The sequence below is a fragment of the Accipiter gentilis genome, chromosome 3, assembly GCF_929443795.1.
Source record: "Accipiter gentilis chromosome 3, bAccGen1.1, whole genome shotgun sequence".
Classification (NCBI taxonomy): Eukaryota; Metazoa; Chordata; class Aves; order Accipitriformes; family Accipitridae; genus Astur; species Astur gentilis.
This window is the reverse complement of record NC_064882.1, coordinates 9,054,563-9,067,025: the sequence shown is the minus strand read 5'-3', so window position 1 is coordinate 9,067,025 and position 12,463 is coordinate 9,054,563. Positions and strand designations below refer to the sequence as shown.

Genomic DNA, 12,463 nt, shown 5'->3' with positions numbered 1-12,463 from the left:
TGTTCTAAATGATCTATTTTGTTGCTTTATAAAACCCTTTTTGCAAACTCAATGAATTAACAGGTAATTTGAAAAAAAAAAAAAAGATCTGAACTTAATAGAAATTGTATCTATCAAAGCAAAACTAGCATTTTGAAACAGAGTTCCTAAATGCATTGTTTCCACAAGATACTAACATGAGCTGAATTCAGTATAATACAAGCTTGTAGCAGGAACTACAGTTTAGGTTTCTGCCTTCTGTATTAAAAATTTGAGTAATTCAAAGGCATTTTCTTAAACTTGAGTTGCTCATGAATTAGTTTATAATTGAAACAATGTTGTGCAGCAATTTTTCCTTAATAAATATGAAGTCTTAAAGTGGTCAATAAGAAGAAGGTACTTAGACCTATGGTATCAGTAAAATTAGCATTTAATCACCTGGGTGAGGGACAGGGCTAAAGGTGCCATTCAGAAAAGCTGTTAAACTCATGCCTACATTCAGCAAAGTCCAGATCTTACTTTCATTAGCATATTGGAAGAAAGGATTTTAAGGATCAAGTGTACAAAAGACACACCAGACAATGTATATAAAATTAACCTGCTCACAATTTCGTGCATCCATCAGAATTAATTCTCTTGTAAAATCCTGTAAGGTCTTTTTAGCAAGGAATATTTACTTGAATGATATAAAGCACAGAGATGCATCTAGTTTTGAATGAGTCTGGAATTGAATGAGAACTGGAATAAAATCAATCATCCTAGTGAGAAAGATTGCCACATGAATTTAGGGATATTTTTCCTCCCTTTCATTATCCCAGGTCAATAGCTTTCAAGTTATATAGCACTTTGTTATATTTGACTTTCTTTTACTTTCTATTTTAAGGTATCTTAATTCTGTATCTAGTACAGCATGAATTCCACTGCATACCTAAGGGAAGAACTTGACTTATGGAACACAAATTAAAAGATAATATGTCAGACATAAAAGAGGGATCAGGCATATCTCACATGTCACCTTATGGAATGTGGTTTATAAATCAGGTACAGCTCATAATGTAAGGAAGATCAATACCCTGTTTGACATTTTTTTCAGTGCCCGTTCTGGTCATCTACATGTTTGTTTGAAATCTCAGTCATGAAGTGAACCATACTGAATTGATCAAGAGCGCTTCAGCATCCATCTCACACTTTCTATACTATTTCCAAGTCACAAATCACATAAAGTCTTTGAAGAGTTGCCTTAGTGTACAGCCATTTCCTAGAGCTTTCTTTTTAATATTATAATTGATGAGCTATTACATAAAAATATCAGAAAAGAAACATAAAATTAAATCTTTTCGCAGTACCTTTATTCACAACTGCAACTTGGTGTTTCCAAATGCATTTCCAAAGTCTGAAATTTTTCACCAGTCAAAAAGTTACATTCCAATCAGTTGTTAAATCTCAATTACATTCAGTTGTAGCATCATTTATTTCTATATTTCTTGGCTAATTCTTGAGCTTTACTTGACCCTTCTGCTTCATATTTTGTTTCAAATACAGTTGCTGTCACCAGTTCTGAAATATGGGCCAAACCTACTCTTTCTTGGACTTGAATCTATATCCATCTTTTCTATCCAGCTCCTTAGGCATGTTGTACTATCACCATCAATGTACTATAACAGAATGTGAACCGCTTAGTTTTTTCTTGAGATCTCGTCCACCCTCCATCATTAGGAAAAATAATTCTTATGCTTTCCTCTTCTGAAGCTGTCATCTCAGTGTCATGCTTGAATATCTCCCCTTTTTTGCATTCACATAGGAATGTTACTTCCTGTATAGTCATATTACTTTCTTTATAAAACAAATTTGTTATTCTGATTAGTCTGTTCCTGTTGTCAAAAGTGCTGGTTAGTAATCAGTTGAATTCCCACTGCAGTGTATTCACTATTTCACCCATTGCCATGCTACTTGACCTCAGAACTACACAAAATATTTGCAACCATGCTCTTATTTCTTGAAGCTTATTGATTTTTGGCAACCTCTTTATGACAGCTTTTATTGAATATACATAGCTTGCCAGCTGTTGAACAGAAATCTGTATTTCTCATCTTAATGTTGAAATATTATCTCCCTCATAATTGTTATGTAAGGCAAAGGAACATTCCCTGTAATTTGATTCAACTTTGTGTCTAGCCTTTGACGACGGATGCATTATGAAAATTCAGCCATTCTTGTTTTCAACATTTTTCAACTTGACCATATAAAATTAACACTATACTTTGTGACTGCTGAGACCTTTCTGAGCATGTGTTACTTACTTCAGTGTCCGGGCAACCGACAATTTGAAGAAACTGAGCCGCAGAGTGTTTCATTATGCTATTTTAATTTGTTTTGGCAAAGATGACCGATTTTTATTTTTACAGTCAGTGTAGGGCAATATTAAAATGTCATTATTTAAAAAAAAACCTGTTTAATTAATCTGAAGAGCAAATAAAATAACTCTTAACATCTCATCAAAATTGGCTTGTCCATAAATTGCAGGAGTAGCGATTTGGTCTCCAGGACATAGGTTTGGCAGTCAAGGTCTAACTTCTGTTCTGGCTCTTGTTTAAACTGCGTTGTGATCCTGGGAAATCCTTTGTAATATATTCTCCATCTATAAAGTGAGGATAAACACAAGCCTTTTCGTAAAATGTTACAGGGTCTACAGATGGGAAATGGTGTGTAAAAGCTACGTAACTATTATTCAGATTATATATAACCTACCATTTGTTATTTTATATTCTACCTCACTTTTCTGCATTCAAGCTAATAGCAACATCTGCCCTGCCTATCAGTCACATTTGCAGGACAGGAGAAATCTCACAACCATTCTGCTTGTTTTCATCTAAGATGGGGGTAAAAGTTCACTGTGAAAGCAAGAGTACAAGCTGGAGAGCAGAGTGTGCTGGAAGCAAAGGAAATGTGTTCCATGTTCAGCAGCCTCCTGGAGATCCCAGGAGACCCTGGCAGAGTGTAGGTCATGGAGCCCCACTAAGATTTCACAATACAGACTGGAAATTGCACAAATCCTTGCTGTCTGCTGACAGTAAGTTACACTTTTCTTTGCTGCACGTTTACCTGTGAGGGAAAGCTGGATAAAGAGTGACTAATTCCAACTCATATTTTCACTAGTGTATTAGAGCTTCTGTAGCATGCAGTTGAGCTAACTGCCTTTGTTTTTGGCCTCACAAGCAAGCGTGGGGGCAGGTTCTCTTCTTCCTTATGATAGTTGGTAGGTAGAGCATAGGGACAAAAATAGCCATGGTATTTTGGTGACTTATATGCTACAAATCATATCACTTTTGATTTTTGGACCTTTATACAAGTATCACTAAGTTACCAAAGCATAACCATTGAGCTGTGAAATATTTATTTATTTATTTATTTATTGACACTATTGCTTGATTGCTGAAAATCAGGCAAGTAGTTGGGCAGAATTTGTATATTACAAATACTAAGAGTACCTAGCTCGATAGAGCTGGTTTTTTAAGTTACTTATGTAGAAATATTTTTACATTCAAGAACTGTGAGTTTACTGCTACAATTCCTTAAGACATTTTCTTCGAGCAACCCCAGAAGCAGGATTAAAAGCATTGCTCTACTGTGTTTCAGGACACCACTGATAGGAAGGGTCTGGAACCAGGGGATTAGGTTACCGCCAGCTCCACCAACCCACCAGACATAATCCAAGAACAAAAATGCAAGCTTCTGTTAATAATAATAAAAAAGAGTAAACCAGCTTCCAATCCCCACTACTCATCTGAAAAATTATGGCATGATTGCTTTTAAAGGTATGATTCAACTGCCCTCGCATAACCATTTAGTGCCCCTAGACGTTCTAGGGTATTATGCTTGGCCTTCAGCTGCCGCTCCAGATGGCACAGGTATCCCATAAACCCATAAGCAAAATCTAACAGTGCAGCAGCAATGTCTCAGATAACCTAGGACATTTCAGGTGGCACAAGATACATCTATGTGGGCAACAGAATCAAGTGCCATGTATTTTTCTTTATCAAAAGCATTCGTCATTTTAAAAGGGGGAAGGAAGTGCTGTTCTAACACAATGGTATATTTGGCTTTATGTCAGTCACATTCAGAAGATACAGCTGAAACCAAAGCCCAGAGAGACACCTTTTGACCTACAGTATGCTTTCATCAGGTTTGCCTCACTACGTGCTACTTTCTCCTAAGTAGTTCTATATTTAAATTTTGCGTAAAATGAAGCTGTAGTTTTCATTCAAAATTGTAATGAATAATAAAAGTTTATCAGCATGAATTTAATCATTTAAACAGAAAGGCAATTATATATTTATGCATTATTTAATATAGAGAGGTGTACAGTGAATGAGCAGTAAGTTCTCTGCTATTTCATAGAGGTATTCAACTGACTGTCAACAAGTTGCTGTCATGTCTAGAAACTGCAGAGTAGTTTCATCCCCGTTGTGTCTTTGTCCTCTGCTAGAGGAACATGTCTGCATGGGTGTGTACACATTACATTTGGGAGCAATGAGTATGTGGTATTTTTTGCTGTGTGCTTTAAAAAAATAACCAGATACAACTAAATATTTTGCATGTTAACTTTGAATAGAATTTTTTCCAGTCACGAAGTGTGCCAGTCTGGTTTAAAGTAGTTTAGCATTTTAGATACTGATTAAACCTTTGAAGTTAGCACAGCTAATGCTTGAAAGTTAGCATAGTATTAAATGCTTTGGTGGGTTCAGTCCCAACTTCTGTCATTCATATGTGGAATTCATATCCACTGAAACAAATAAAATTGTATGAAAATATTAAGACATAATTTGACACTGAAGGCGTAGCAGGCTCATTTTGGGGATTTGGAGCTTTAAAAATATTTGCAACTTTAAAACCTTTGAAAAACTGTGAAGTAAGTTTTGAAATACATTTCCTATTAGTAAATACCAAAACAGCGAAGAAAAGTCCATTTGTCTTAGCCTTAAATATACCTTGGACTCTTCCTCTTGTAACCAACCTATTCTTAATGGAAGTATAAGATTCTATTAAGGCAAAAAAGTTAATGTTAATTTCTATTGCAAATTGTCTAATTTCTAGATCTGAAGAGGTAGATATATGGCTGTTCTTTTTTCTTAATCACACCTTAAGCTAGATCACCAATACTGTTTTTGTTCCTAACTGGGTTTTCTTGGGGAACGTAGGAATTGAGTTAACTGCCAAAATTGCTAAAACATTTGGGAATGTCTTGTCATCTAGATAGGGTTTATAAAGTGGTGTAAAATAATGTTTCTTAATCAGAACTTACTTTCCTTGTGCTTACTGAGGTATTAAGGGCTCAATTTGACCAAAATGCCAGCTTCTGCTCATAATGACACTGCTGCATTGTGTCCTCCTGTTATGCATCATCAGTAGAATATTTCAAGATGTCGAAGTGAAAAGGGAAAGGTTGACAGTGCTTTTCCCACTTTATGATAATCTAAGATTTATTTCCAGTTAACCTCTCTATATAATCGTCATGATTTAACCCCAGCCAGCAACTAAGCACCACGCAGCTACTCACTCACTCCCCTCCCACCCAGTGGGATGGGGAAGAAAATCAGGAAAAGAAGTAAAACTCGTGGGTTGAGATAAGAATGGTTTAATAGAACAGAACAGAAGAAACTAGTCATGATAATGATAACACTAATAAAATGACAACAGTAATAATGAAAGGATTGGAACATACAAATGATGCGCAGTGCAATTGCTCACCACCCGCCAACCAACACCCAGACAGTTCCCGAGCAGTGATCTCCCCCACCCCCACTACCCCCTGTTTATATCCTAGATGTGACGTCTCATGGTATGGAATACCCCTTTGGCCACTTTGGGTCAGGTGCCCTGGCTGTGTCCTGTGCCAACTTCTTGTGCCCCTCCAGCTTTCTCGCTGGCTGGGTAGGAGAAGCTGAAAAATCCTTGACTTTAGATGAAATATTATTTAGCAACAACTGAAAACATCAGTGTGCTATCAACATTCTTCACATACTGAACTCAAAACATAGCACTGTACCAGCTACTACAAAGACAATTAACTCTATCCCAGCTGAAAACCAGGACAATAATGTATGTAATGTCTGTTACATATATCAAAAAAATAGATCTTTCTTTGTGATTCAATCAGAACTTTACTCTCCAGAAAGTAATGTTGTATCCATTCAGGATGAACCACCAGATCAGTTTCAGTATTAGCATTTAAAACATTCACAATGTTCAAGCCAGAGCATATGGTTCATAAGAATTAATGATGATATGGTATTAAGGTAGGTATAGAAGTCTAGAAACATGCTTCTCTCGAAAAAGGGTAAGATTCATGTGAAAAGTGAGCTTATTTATTCTGGAAAATGTAAATTAAATAGAAAATATTTTTAAATTAGAAATAGATCCATATTTCAGATTCAGATTTGAATATAGAAGTCCTTAGAAATCAGGAGAGTTTGTCTAGATATACGGGCATGATTTTTCTGAGACTCTCATATCACCAATACTAAATACCAAATATCTTTATTTGCAGATTAGAAATATCCACAGACAAGTCATTCAGTGCAATGTACAATAATACCCTAAGTTCACCCATCAAATTTCTCACAATGAAATTTTTAGCATTGCTTCTGGATACAAAGAAAATCTGTAGTTAGTAAGGGTTCCATAATCAGTAGTTCTTGGTAGTTTAGTAAGGACCAAACACTAAGAAAGGTTGCAAAAATGTCAGCTGTCTGGCTGAATGTAGAATTAAACTTGTTCTCACCTTAAAATGACATATTAAAGAAAATGTCATTGATGGCTTACTGGATAGTAAAGTTTTTCTATTCTCTTGCGGAAGAACATTCTTTCACATGTATGACAGTCATTTATCAGAACATAAAACATGTGATGATCAGAAGTACCTTTGTAAAATCTACTTGTGACCTTTTAAAACTGATGTTTTAATCTGTTTAGAAACAAACAGAGGTACAGTTTAAAAAATTCCCTGCAGCATATCTTGAACAAACTTTACATGTTTTTTATTCCAGTCTAAGCCATGAAATACTGGACCTCCACAAAGTTTTTCAAAACAGTTGGAAATACAAAACTTTGTGTTAGAATATTTTATTTGTTTTTAATAATCAGTTATTTGGTTCTGAATCACAGTAGTGATGGTATAAGGATTGCTTCTTTAGCACGGTCCTCACACATATTGACTTTCATTAAAGGGCAATTAACATAGGGATGTGATAACTGGCAATATCATCACTGCAAGATATGGCAGTGGGCAGACAGGACTAGTGAGTGTTGCAGAATAGCAAGTGTTCCACTGTACAGAAATGACAAGCAAATCTCTTCCTGTTATATGAACACTGTGCCTTAATACTTGGAAATTTTGTGACATATGCCATAAATTTCAATTTTTGCAAACACTCTCCAGTTATTTGTATTTACCCAGTAAAAATATTCCAACGTTTTGATTACAATTTTCTTTGTAGAAAAATAGCCTAATTAAATCTGTCATTTCTTTCAGAGTTAGAGCAAGTGTGAGTGATAGATTTGGCTGCCCACTTTCATTTGTTTTGAAATGACAGCAAGTTGGGTTTGCTGGCTGATGTATCAAAACCAAATGGCAAAAAAATTGCACTTATCCTGTTCACTGCAAGACTGATGGCATTTTACTTCAAGCAGCTTAATTCAGTCAGGAAAATTCCTATGAATTAGCTCTCCCTAAACTTTTTTTTGTTTTTGTTCACATTTATTATTGTATGTATCTATCCCTTGTATTTTAGGCAGTTTTGTTTCTTGGCTGTATTGGCAATGCCTCATATGATTATTTAATTCCTTGCAGAGGCACTCTAATAACAGTTTTCTGTCTCTTCCTTTTACAGTTTATCATGCATCAGGCACAACAATATAAGTTGCTCTTTGGAATACAAACCATTGTCCTCTGTGTGGGTCAACAGACGAGATTTTTTTGCAGGTTGCAGCAGTGTGAGAAGTTAGCCAGGATCTAGTTCAGGCTCTAATTTCTTGTTCTAGGTTAGAACAGCTTAGGGTTTGCTCTAACAAGTGTCCACTGAAGGTAGCTCTCAGAGCTATCTTTTGCCATGAGTCCTGGCACAGTGTTTCTACATTCATCTGTCCTAAATCTGCAAAAGTGGAAGTGTAAGCAGGCAAAACCAGACAAGTCAAATATTTCCAGAATGTGATTAAAGAAATCTAACATGCTAAAAACCCCTTTACAATGTCACAGCTGGTATTTTGTACTGAGGTAATGAGTCTGAATGACTGAAACATCAGATGTGCAAAAGTGCCTGAATATTAGCACAGGATTGTTTATGCAGTCTTAACTACTTTGTTATTTATTCGTGGTTTCCAACAGTTAATCATATCTTTGTGCTTTTTCATATTTTTAGAAGCTGTGTTGTGCAACAAAATATGGTATTCTGCAACAAAATTAATACTGAATAAACAAGTAGAGAGTTTAATGCAGTGTCTTAGAAATGATGGAACAAGTTAGTGTGTATATTTCTGAGCTTAGTTTGCTTTTCGGCATACCATATTTTCTGTATGCCGACCATATATATTTGATTTTGTGTGATGACAGATTATCAGAACAACATCTCTTCTCTTGCCCTTATATTTCTCAACATTTTTAGTAAATGCCAAGTTTTGGGATCTATTATTTCAGCAGACTTTAAAAAAATCACTAATAAAATAGCTATTTGTTGAGAGGAAGAAAAAGTGATTTATAATCAAAAAAAGAGGTCAGAAGTCTGAATATTCAAAGCCAGGTAGAGCCCGATAGAAGTGGCTGGAGTAGAATATTATTAATGGAAAAAATGAATTAATGACAAAAATTACATTTTCAAAGTATTATGTTCTTCTGATGTTATGTAGATATTCCAAATCCAAAACAGATGTAACTGATGCCAAATCAATTTCTCTACATCCTTTCCTTTCAGCAACTTGGAAACTGATGTGAATTCTGCTTAATGAAAATGAAAATTGGTCCAGAAAGCCTATTTCATATGGTTTGAACTCCTGTAGTATAATTTCTGAGCTGTTTACTGTCTCTGACTGATGATATAAGCGTTATCTGAAAGAACATTAACATGAAACGGCATTAGTGCAAAAAATCTGTTAGAAATTGTAGATTATTGATAAAGAGAACTAAAAGGAAGGTCAAAACTCTAGCAGACTGGCTGTAGAACACAAGCAGAATCTAGTCTTAATACACTTTTTACTAAATAAATTGGGATGCTTTCAAAATTACGCAATCTTGACAAAGTGACATCCATACTGATCTACTATGGGCATTATTCTTTTTATCGTTTTATTTAATTCAGTGCGGGGTTTTTCACTGTTGAATTCTCAATAGAGTAATGTAGGGGAAGTGCAGGGTTTAATACTAGACATATTTATTAAAATCTGTCCTGGATAATCAAACCAACAATGGAGGCTGAGTAAGAAAGAAATGAACTTTTTGTACATATCTACACACCCCACTTCCATAACCAGTCAACATTTTTCTGTTAAACTCTTCTTATAGACAAAAGCTGCACATTTAAAGCTTTTGTGTGTGAAACTATGTGATTTCTTATATAAAAATAAATATATATTAAAAAAATAACCTGATAATTACAAATATTCCATTGCAAAAATTATCAGTTCAAGCAAGCACAAGGAAAGGAGATAATTAGTTACCATTCCAGATGAACTTCTAAGTCACTGTCACTTTGCTCAGGTTTACATTTCTTCGTATATTTTCATCAATTTGGTTGATACACTGGGATTAAAAATGCTGCCTTTTGAGTTGTAAAAACCTTATTTGTATACGGAAGAAATAGGTAAGCCTAAAATATGTAGAATTAACTAAACAGAATACCTACATGCATGTAGATCATCTGTGAATTCTGAGTGTACATTTTCCCACAAAGAAACCATTTAGAGTGCTTTCAGAGTAAAAATATCAGAACCGAATGTAGATGTGGAGATTGAACTGGAAAATGCTGCATGTATAAAGGAGTATTTATAGTGCATGGAATCTTTTAAGTTGAGCATGTGAATGCTTTTTCATCACATGAAGTCAGGTAAATGAGCTACATTATGTGAAATAGCATGCAATTATCTCTATATACATAAGTATAAATTAACAAACAGTGATAAATCCAAAATTATTCTAGATTTTCAAGTTGACTTAGTCTTGGCAAAATAAACACCAGTATACTTCACATTCACAACGTGTATGTTATATACTAAACGTCAGATAACTCTTAATTTGCAAGTTTTACTTAACTGTATTATCTTTATTGCATTAGAGCATGTTCTGTGTCACACAAATAAAGAAGATGAAGTTAATCTCCCGTAACATTTATATGTCCACTACTTAGCCTGTCATGTGAAGCTCTTTTCATAGTCAATGATTGTTAGTCAACATAGTCAACAGAATCTGGAGTCATTTCACGTTAAGTCAGCAACTATATTTGGTTAGGTGAATCACACCCCAAAAGTACCTGTTCCTCTCCATGGAACACAGACCAAGTTGTGACTGACTAGTGCAGGTGTTGTCTGTGCTGTACATGCCTACGCTTCAGGGAGACAAACCCTGTGCAGTGAATCTGAGTTATGTGAGTGAATCGGAAGTTATGTGCAAACCATTGACTCAGCAGAAGTTTTGCAAAACGTTTATGGTTTGGAAGTCTGATACATGTCCTGTCCAAGCGATTGGAGCATTTTCAGTAACCTCATACCAAGCCCACAGGACTTACTGCCTGTACACCGGCTATTGCCACTGCATGTGCCAGTTTGAAGAAATCCAAGATGCAAAAGGCCCATGATATGGGCTAGTCAGCTTGTCTGCAGATGCATAGAAAATGTTTTTTTCTCTGGCATTTCTTGATATGCTGCAAATGCTATACCACCTGAACTGTTGGACATCCTGGGAAAATGTCCATGCTGCCATGTCTTTCTCAGTCAAGATTGCCAAAAAGATAATTATTCCAGGGAAATTGAGAATTATGTTATCTCTCATACATTTCCTGGAAAGCATACCAAATGTATAGATTTCAATTGCCCTCCAATTTCTAGCAGTGATTTCTCATAATGCAATAAAAATATAATTGCATGCATATAACAAGAAATAGAAGGGAAGGATTGATCTTATGGAAAGTTAGTCATAAGTCCTCAAAACTCATTTTTCACATTGGTTTTATGAACCACTGGAGCCGAAAAGCCTTGGAGACACTTGGAATTTCTTGGCAGAAATAATTCAGTTGGCTGGGCCTAATAAAACATAAGGCATCTCAACTAGGTATGAAATTGTTGTTATTGTTAAAAAATCACTGGCCATCTGGTTGGGCATAATGTGCAGTAACCTATAGACTATGGATGTAAAATTTAGCATTAGAAATATTTTCTTGAAAATGGAAGAGCCAAATATATGCTACATCATCAGTATTCACAACCAGAAGAGAGCGTTTGAAACTTTTAAGGTCTGAACTCTACAGCGTGAAAACTAAGTAAGGACAAACAAAATAATCTGTATAGCTAAAGAGTAAATGAGCATACAAGTGGGGTGAAACCCTCATTTAAACTCAGGTACTAAGGGACAGTACAGTAGTCCTTTAGCTATAATTTACAGCCCTTATTGGCAATGATTGTGTGCATCATCTTAGAAGCTATGCAAAGATTATGTGAGACAGAAAGAGCCTCCTTTTCTGAAAAAGAGGAAGAAGGGTACAAGAAAAAAATTTCCCATTTTCTTTTTTGCAAACTTTACTTTTACAACTTCAAGTGCTCTTTGCAGTAAGGCAAATCCATGGAGCCGTATAAAGCACCCAGGTAGTGCAGACAAAGCAGTTCTGATTAAAATCCAGATTATCCAAATACCCTACCCATATCTTCAAAATGATCACTTACAAATAATGTTTGATAAATAAATGCTTGCAACTAATCGTGTGAATTAAAAATGTAAAGTATTTGTATCATAATCTAAATGACTCTAAAACTGCACATACTCCCTTTTCTTCTAGCTGCGTTCAGTGGATTTACATGGCTATGTAATAGAAATTAACAAGAAATTGCTGTTTATTTTCAGAGACCATATGGACCTCAGCAGAAAAGGCATTGAAAATAGGTAAACTTCCATTTTTGTGTTCTGATTTAAATAGGTGAATGAAGAAAGAATAGTTGCCAGTAGACGGAAAGTTAGAAATAATCTGACTGACAAGAATTGCAGCCCTGGAAAAGCTATAAAACACATGGTTTTGCTTCAGATCATTTATAAGTTTGGACACCCTAGGCAGGTCGTTGACAATTTGAACACATACATCCAGGCATTCCGTGTTGTTCTGGGGAGGAACCTCTCTGACTGTGCCTTGTGTGCCAGGCAGGAACACTTTGCACTGCATGAAGGAGTCCTTTTCCCCCTGATTGCTGTATCAGGTACCTGACTGGATCAGCCAGCATCTTTAGAATCCAC

At 35.5% G+C, this 12,463-nt stretch overlaps 1 long non-coding RNA gene across 1 annotated transcript in view; it reads left to right on the top strand.

Annotated features, from left to right (window-relative positions):
• LOC126052235 (uncharacterized) overlaps nt 1-12,118 on the top strand; it is a 68,552-nt gene extending 56,434 nt beyond the window's left edge. Inside the window, exon 3 of the long non-coding RNA XR_007509986.1 lies at nt 12,080-12,118. This is a non-coding gene — a long non-coding RNA (uncharacterized LOC126052235). The remainder of the gene's footprint in view (nt 1-12,079) is intronic.
• Nucleotides 12,119-12,463: the final 345 nt, after the last annotated feature.